The sequence below is a fragment of the Aotus nancymaae genome, unplaced genomic scaffold (genome assembly GCF_030222135.1).
Source record: "Aotus nancymaae isolate 86718 unplaced genomic scaffold, 86718_ANA_hifiasm-v0.15.2.pri h1tg000041l, whole genome shotgun sequence".
NCBI lineage: Eukaryota > Metazoa > Chordata > Mammalia > Primates > Aotidae > Aotus > Aotus nancymaae.
Window position 1 is genome coordinate 33,833,721 of NW_026988455.1, and position 8,980 is coordinate 33,842,700.

Genomic DNA, 8,980 nt, shown 5'->3' on the forward strand with positions numbered 1-8,980 from the left:
CTGACTATGCAGGCAAACTGGTGAAGACTTGGGCTGAAGCAATTCCCAAGTCAGGGGTGGGAAGGGGAGCTGGGACCTGGGAAGTGTAGGTGGCCAGGCACAGGGAGTATGAAGTCTCTACAGGTGAGGAGGCAGCAGGGGCAGGCTAGGGGGTGCTGTAGTTTGCCTTGGCCAAATCACGGGCCCCAGATTTGAGCTGAGGGGTGGGACTGGGGAATAAAATGTAGCTAGGTGGATGTAGGTTGAGTCTTACCAGGGGGCCCCTGCTGTGCACTGCCATCAACTTGGAAAACTAGTAGAGTTCTCATCCTGGAGTTTGAAAAAGTTCTGAACATAACAGTCTTAGGTGGGAAAGTGGTATCCCTATCGAGGACCTGAGGGTCTGAAAGAGGCTGCAAGGTCTAGTGGGCAGATGTGTTTGCTGTGATGGTGGAAATGACTGCTGTGGAATTCATCTGCTTGCTGATGACAACAGAGATCCTGGTGGAAGGTCCTGGAAAAAGGGTGGGAGAGGAAAGAAGGGGTGAGGGGAATGCACACACACAGCTGTAGGGGTCTCCCTTCTGAAGGGATGCTGGAAGGAGAAAGGTGTGGGGCTAGAAGGTGTTGGGGGGTCAGAAGTGGGAGGTGCTGGAGTTACTCCAGAATGAGAAGAGCCTCCTTCCTCATTAGGTGGAACCAAAAAAATGGGAACAAGGTCAGTGGAAGAGACAGTGGACAGTCAGGGATTATCGATACTCTTAGTGTGATGGACAGGCAGGATTTGGGGGTCCGGCAGCCAGCTCAGCCAAGTCAAGGGTGGAAGGAGGAGCTCGGAACTGCAAAGCGTAGGTGGCAGGGAGTCTGAAGTTTCCACGGGTGGGGAGACAGCAGGGGCAGTCTGGGTGGCACTGCACTTTGCCTTGGCCTCTGTTTTATCCTCCAAAGTTTGTGTTCTAGCCTCCAAGATTTTGCTGTTCTACTTAGACCCCATGCTGTTCTCCATGTTGCCAGGTATCCCTCAACAGATAGGCAAGGAAGTTTAGCAGGTTTGGGCAGCTCACCTCTATCCCACATCAATTGCAGGTTAGGACCAGTGGTAGCAGTGGTGGAATCCACATTTTCCTCTTGCGTGGCCTTTTGCTGGCAGCTCTGGGTTGAGAAGAGCCGCATGCTGAAAGAGCTGAAGGCTTCTTGCCCTGCATCTCCTTCCCCAACAAGCCTGGAGATCCTGGGCAAGTGGTCTTCATCAAGCACCTTCCGGGCCTCCTCCTCTGGCAGCAGGGAGCAACCCAGGGCCAGGTCAGGGAGCCAGGTCAGGCTTCCCAAAGGGCAGGCCACCTCCACTAGGGCTGTGTGAGCTGGGGATGTCATGGTCCTCCCAGAAGGAGCCACTCACTGGAGATACGTGTGCCTTCCGACCCAGCTACCTGGGTTTTCTGAGAACTAGGAGTGGGCATTTCCCTGCAGAGGGCTGGGGCTGCACCTAAAGAAGGTGAGTCTCCCTGGATCTCCAAGGCACTGAATGTGGATGACACTTACCTATGGCTACGGGGCCCTTTTCTTGTCCCCCTGTCCCTGGGTCTCTACGTGATGCTCCTGCACCACAGTTCTGGGCTCTTCTTCAGCCCTCCCCTTGGTCTGCCTGGCTGGGACCTGCTCAGGTGGCGAAGGCAGTGGGAGGGCGACCTTGCGGCCCGGAGGGGAGAGTCCTTAGGGAGTCTGGGTGCAGCAGCCTCCGGGAGTTCCCAACAGATGGCTCTGAGGCCACAGCCTGCAGGAACCTGAGAGGGACGCCCTGTTCTTGCGGGAGAGGACACAGGCGCCCCACAAGCTGCCTGGAGACGAGGAGGGTCTAGGAGGCGGCCTCGCGTTGAACAGGAATCAGAAAGGGCTGGGATGTCCTGGATAAGTGCGGAGGCCTTGAGGGCGAGAGGTGGGCACTGACCCGGGGGCCTGTATCGAGACCAGGGAAGAAATGTGTGAAGTAAATTTCTTGTTTTGAGCGAGCTGTGTGCCTGTGATACTGAGAAGAGGGACAGAAGCAGATGAGACACTCCTCTGTCACCTGCTCCTCAGTGGCCAGGCGCCCCCTGGCAGCTGAGACTCCTCATTTCCCCATGGGGCTCCTAACAGAGGAGGGCACCAGGGAGCGTGGGCCCAGCCAGGGCGCCTAAAACAGTGTCAGCTGAGGAAGGGCGAGGCCCACTGCCAGGCCCATCAGGACTCTCTAGCCCCGGGAACCCAGGGACGCTGCTGCTGGGGAGGGTGCATTGTTTCAGATGGGCCCCTCTGTGGGGCTCGGGGGGATGAGAGGCCTGATCTGTCAGTATCTTTCTCAGCTGTCATCTGGCCCAGGTGCCGGCTTGGCATCCAGTGTCCCTGTCTTGGCCGGCCCTGTCCCCCAGGTCACAAGGGTAGAGCCTGCTGGAAGCCGAGCACGAGGCCACCCAGATCCTGCCAGGCTCCCCCGCGGCCTCTCCGGTGCTTCCGCACCCCCTGGAGCCAGGCCCTCCTCCTCCATGGCCGCCCTGGCCTTGAGGGCCGCCAGCGCCGCTGCACCGGTTTTCACAGAGAGGAGGCAGTGTACTGAACTGACTGGATGCCGCCCCTATCATATCCCTGCCTGGGAGGCCAGGTCTTCTCACGTCTTTTTACAAATTGCTAAAACAACATTTGAGCCTGAGACTGTTCCGCAGATCATTCAGGAGGCAGTGGCCCAACCAGGCTGTGAACCTGGGCTGTGTGATTCCACAGCTCGTGTGTCCTGTGTGCCTCCTTATCGTGGAGACATGGCGTTTTCTCATTCTTTCCTCTATTCCCTAAGGTACTTAGCACAGTGGGTTATATGTAATAAGCACACGCACTCCTAGGAGGAGGCCCTTACCTCAACTCATAAGTTGACCATGGCCCACACTGAGCTGCAATCTTCTAAGATGTAGGGTGGGGACCAGCAATTGTCACACGACTCATGCTACATTTCTCTTCTAATGGAGCCTTGTAGCCCAGATGTTCTTTTTGGTCATGTGGGAAGAATTTAAGTATGTAAAGATTATGATCTAGATCCGTCATGGCCTATCCTGAAAGAAATTCGCCAGTGGATTATTTCATATGGATTAGAATCCATGTTCTCTGGTTTTCCTGAAATATGTCTAGAAAGCAAATATATCACATATTTGCCAGCTTTTATTGGAGAAATATATTGGATTAAAATATGATCAACGCAGTTTGGTCATTGTGAGCATTCCAGCTGGACCTACTCTTCACCACACATTATTGTCACCTAAATATCACTCTAAACCTTCTTACGCCCAAGAGGAGACATGATCTTCAGCGTCAGGACAAGAGAAATGTGTGTTACTTCCTAGGAGCTAGAAGCTTCAGCATGACAAGAAAGATTTGAAACTCCTACAGGAATTTATCTGGTTCGAATCTTGTTTCTTGGGCTTATTTCATTGATGTGCTTTTCTCTCTTGGGGCTGATGTTGTGTACCAGACATATGACATTTAGAAGTTTCAGAACCAAGGACTGAGCTCTCTATATGATTTTAATATAGTTTTACGTTTTAAAACATCTATTTAAAATAACATTTTAAATAACAGTTGAGTCTTCTGGACTTTTTTTTTTTTTTACGCCAGCACTTTTATTTTTCCTTACACAATGACGTGTTGCTGGGGCCTAATGTTCTCACATACAGTAGAAAACCAAAATTTGTTGTCATCTCTTTAAAGAATCGAGAGTTGCGTACAAAAGAAACCTTACATAAATTAAAAGGATGAATACATTTACAGGTGTAAATGAAAACTGCTTCCAACTCAAGGCAAGTAACAGCCCATGGTGCTCTGGCAGGAAAACATCAGCTAAGAAAGGAAACCGGGTCCTATGGCTTGGACTTTCCAACCCTAACAGATTGGCAGCCCTTGCCAGCCTCTAGAGCAATCCCAGAACACTCAGCCCTGACACATGAATACCCTGCACAGATAGGAGACTGCTGGCCATGCAGACTCACAAAGCCAGACTTGTCTGCCCACAAGCACGTTTTAATGTCAGCCATGAAGTGACCAAGCCACATATGTACTAAAGGTTGAAATCAGATATGTACAGGGTACCAAACAAATACCAAGGGGAACAGTTAACTTGAATACAAGGTCAAAATCAGCAACAAGTTCTACACTCCAGTGCTGATATCAGATACAAGCTTCAAGGACAATTTCTTTTTGAAGGCTTAGTCCAGTTTCATGAGGCTAGCATGAGGTGTATGCATTTGCCAGGGGCAAATTTATACTTCCAAATTAACCCATGCAGCAAATGCTGTGCATCTGCTCTCAGTTGGTTAAGAAGCATTTGCAGTGGACCATGGAGGGGCCCGACTCACTGTACTCCTGTTTGCTGATCCACATCTGCTGGAAGGTGAACAGCGAGGCCAGGATGGAGCCGCCGATCCACACGGAGTACTTACGCTCTGGGGGTGCGATGATCTTGATCTTCATGGTGCTGGGTGCCAGGGCAGTGATCTCCTTCTGCATCCTGTCGGCGACGCCTGGGTACATGGTGGTGCCACGAGACAGCACAGTGTTGGCGTACAGGTCTTTACGGATGTCCACGTCATGTCACACTTCATGATGGAGTTGAAGGTGGTCTCGTGGATGCCACAAGATTCCATGCCAAGAAAGGAAGGCTGGAATAGCGCCTCCGGACACCGGAACTGCTCATTACCAATGGTGATGTCCTGGCTGTCGGATAGCTCATAGCTCTTCTCCAGAGACGAGGAGGATGTGGCGGTGGCCATCTCCTGCTCGAAGTCCAGGGCGACATAGCACAGCTTCTCCTTGATGTCGCGCAGGATCTCCCGCTCAGCCGTAGTGGTGAAGCTGTAGCCACGCTCAGTGAGGATCTTCATGAGGTAGTCGGTCAGGTCCCGGCCAGCCAGGTCCAGATGCAGGATAGCGTGGGGAAGGGCATAGCCCTCGTAAATGGGCACCATGTGGGTGACCCTGTCTCCAAAGTCCATGACAATGCCAGTGGTGTGCCCAGAGGCATAGAGAGACAGCACAGCCTGGATAGCCACATACATGGCCGGGTGTTGAAAGTCTCAAACGTGAGCTGCGTCATCTTCTCCCTGTTGGCCTTGGGGTTAAGGGGGGCCTCGGTCAGCAGCACGGGGTGCTCCTCCGGGGCCACACGCAGCTTGCTGTAGAAAGTGTGGTGCGAGATTTTCTCCATGTCATCCCAGTTGGTGACGATGCCGTGCTCGATGGGGTACATCAGGGTCAGGATGCCGCGCTTGCTCTGGGTCTCGTCGCCCACATAGGAGTCCTTCTGGCCCATGCCGATCATCATGCCCTGGTGCTGAGGGTGCCCGACAATGGAGGGAAACACGGCTCGGGGGGTGTCATCCCCAGCAAAGCCAGCTTTGCACATGCCGGAACCGCTGTCGATGATGAGTGCAGCAATTTCTTCTTCCATTGCGACCGGCGGAGGAGTAGGGCAGCGGAGCGGCGACAGAACACTGTACGCGAGCTGGAAGCGGCAACTGAGCGAGTCTTCTGGACTAACTGACCTATGGAGTTCATTAAATAAGCTTTTTTTTCCTCTAAAATACCTTTTGTCTCCTTGCTGTCAGTCACTACACATTCCTCTCCTATGAACAAAAGTTTTCTGAACAAGGAGTTTGGTGGAAAGAGAGACTATAGCCTCCAATACAAAATGAAGGAGTGTTCCAGAAAACAAAGGGAAGGACTGGGATGGTTTTTATGGTTTGGTGGTGTTTTTATCTTTTTATGTTAGATTTGGGAGGCACATGTGCAGCACGCGTGATGCTGAGGTTTGGGGTACAAATAATCTCAACACCCAGGTACCATGCATAGTATCCAATAGTTATTTTTTAAACTCTTGCCCACCCTCCATCTGTCACCCGCTAGTAGTCCCCAGTGTCTATTTGCTGCCTTCTCTATGTCCATGAGACCCTGATGTTTAGCTCCCACTGATAAGTGAGAGCAGGCAATATTTAGTTTTCTGTTCCTGCATTAATTTGCTTAGGATAAAGGCCTCTAGCTGCATTCATGCTGCTGCAAAAGATATGATTTCTATTTCTTTTTATGGCTGTATAGTGTTCCATAGTGCACATGTACCACATACACTTTATTCACTCCACCACTGACGGGCATCTAGGTTGATTCCGTGACTTTGTTATTGTGAGTTCCACTGAGATAAACGTGAGGTCATATGTCTTTTTGGAAGAATGATTTGTTTTCTTTTGGATATATTCCCAGTAGTGGAATTGCTGGGTTGAATGGTAGTCCTGTTTGATGTTCTCTGAGAAACCTCCATTCTGTTTCCCATAGTGTCTGAACAAAGTCACATTCCCACCAACACTATCTACATGTTCTATTTTCTCCCCAACCTCACCAACATCTGTCATTTTTCTTTCTTTCTTTTTTTTTTTGCTCTTTAGTGATAGCCATTCTAACTGGTGTGGGATGCTATCTCATTATGATTTTTATCTGCATTTCTCTGATGATTAGTGATGATGAGCATTTTTTCATGTTTCTCAGTCCCTTGTATGTCTTCTTTTGATAAGTGTCTGTTCATGTCTTTTACCAATTTTTGGGGGGATTATTTGTTTTTCCCTTGTTCAATGGTTTAAGTTCCTTATAGAATCTGGATATTAGACCTTTGTCAGATGCAGCTTGTGAATATTTTCTTGTATTTTATAGAATCTCTGTTAGCCCGTTGAGCTGAGCAGAAGGTTTTTGGTTTAATTAGGTCCTACTTGTCAATTTTTGCTTTTGTTGCCATTGCTTTTGGGGACTTAGTCATAAATTCTTTCTCAAGGCCCATGTTTGGAATGGTGTTTCCTAGGTTTTCCTGCTTCCCAGGCAGTTGTGCTGACCTTCTCTACCTTGAACGTGATTGGGGTGAGTGCTTTTCTCACAGGGTTCCTGGTAGTGCCTTCTCCCTCTTACATCCCCCATTCGGTGCCAGTGGGAGAGGGAGAGGACCACTCAGCAGAGTTGCGGGAAACTTGGGTTGTTTTTCTTTCAGATTTGCAATTAGTTTTCATCTTCCCAGGGCAGAGAAACACTTTCTCTAGGTTAGGGTGGATTCTAGTAGCGTCTGCTGTGTATCGTGAACCACTGTTCTTGCTCCCTTCAAGCAGTTACCAAGGCTGTCCTCACTTATGAATTTCTGTCTTCTCTAACACACAGTCTTCTTGGTTGCCATCTGTAATGATGTTTCCGTAGTCCCCCTGTATATGTCAGGCATATGTGTCTGTATCTGTGAAATACAACAGTGGGCAGGATTAAGATTATTTTCCATTCAACTTCTATGTTCTGAGAAAATTCAGGGAATATAGTTGATGTGTGTTGGCAGAGAGGCCAGGAAGAAGAAGGGCAAGTCCTAATTCAACATGCTACTGTGAGGGAAACATATTGACCTGGATTTGGAGCTTGGTTCTACCTTTTGTTCATTCTGTGACCTTTGGCCATTTATCTGATCTCTTTGGAACTCATTTTTTTTTTTTACTTCCAAAATGCGCATAATGATAATATATCCTTCATGGAGTTATTTAATGATTAAATATGCTAAGGGTATGTGGAACACTTAAAACAGGACCTAAATAGATTCTCAAATGTTAGTACATATAATCATTAACATTATCATTCAAATTCCCTCTTCCTTCTTCTTTATAATCATCCCCACACTCAGCACCACACTCCACTGCTATTGTCATCATTATCCCATCATCACCATTTCGAATCTAGCTGGGACTTCTGTAACACTAGATTTCTACCAAAACTCAATTATTTTGTCTTCCCAATATGGCAAACACAGCATTTAGTTTCTTTTAGGGGAGAAGTTTATAACTTTTGTGATAGTTAATATTAGGTGTCAACTTGGCTGGGTTGAGGGATGCCTAGATGACTGGTGAAATATTGTTTCTGGGTGTGTCCATGAGGATGTTGCCAGAGGAGATTGACATGGAGTCTGTGGACCGGGGAGGAAGACCCACCCTAAACGTGAGTGCGCACCATCCACTTGGGTGCCATCATGGCAAGAACAAAGCAGGTGGAAGAAAGGGATAAGCAGCTTGCTGTGTCTTCTCTGGCTAGCTCTCACTTCCCATGCTCTGCGGGAAACTTGCTTCCTCTCTTGCCCTTGGACATCAGACTCCACATTTTTCAGCCTTTGGACTCTGGGACTTGGACCAGTGGTCACCTGGGGGCTCTCAGTCCTTGAGCCACAGACTATGGGCTGCACCATTGGCTTCCCTGGTTTTGAGGCTTTTGGACTTAGACTGAGCCAGGATACTAGCTTCTGTTTTCCTAGCTTGCAGATGGCCGTCATGAGACTTTGCCTTGTAATCGTTTGAGTCAATTCTCCCTAATAAACTCCCCTTTACATATATATGTGTATATATATATACACAAACACACACATATATATCCTATTGGTTTTGTCCCTCTGGAGAACCCTGACTAATATAATTCCTAAGACACAATTGTTAATTGATTTAAAATTTTAAAAGTTAAAAGAGTGTGACACAGAGAATTGCTTATTGTAGTTTATCACTCAAATATTGAGACCAAGATTTTCTTTCGAAAAAATATCCTACCTAAAAGGTAGTCTTAAACTTTAATCATGAAAGTCACTATCTAGAATTAAAGAAAATCATACAGAAAAGATGAAATTTATTGTTTTACAAAACCCCCATCCTGGAAAGAAACACCTCTGATAATATTTGTCTTCCCTGCCTACTATCCAAGTCCCCGTGCTTTACATCCAAACACTAGGGGGAGAAAAAGTTAGTTTTCAGGTACAGTTCCTCAAATTAGAATACTTGGTATTGTCTACGAATTTTAAAACTCTCTCTTGTTTTTCTACATGGGAGAGATATGATATGTGGTTATATTGAGAACATTTATAAAACTTTAGGCAGAATATTTGGATGGTAGCCTCACTGAGAAATATTAGAAAAAGTACAATCTGCCAAAATAA

General features: G+C 47.9%; 1 pseudogene; it reads right to left on the minus strand.

The window, feature by feature from the left end:
• Positions 1-4,305: 4,305 nt before the first annotated feature.
• Positions 4,306-8,329, minus strand: LOC105725234 (actin, cytoplasmic 2-like; annotated as a pseudogene).
• Positions 8,330-8,980: the final 651 nt, after the last annotated feature.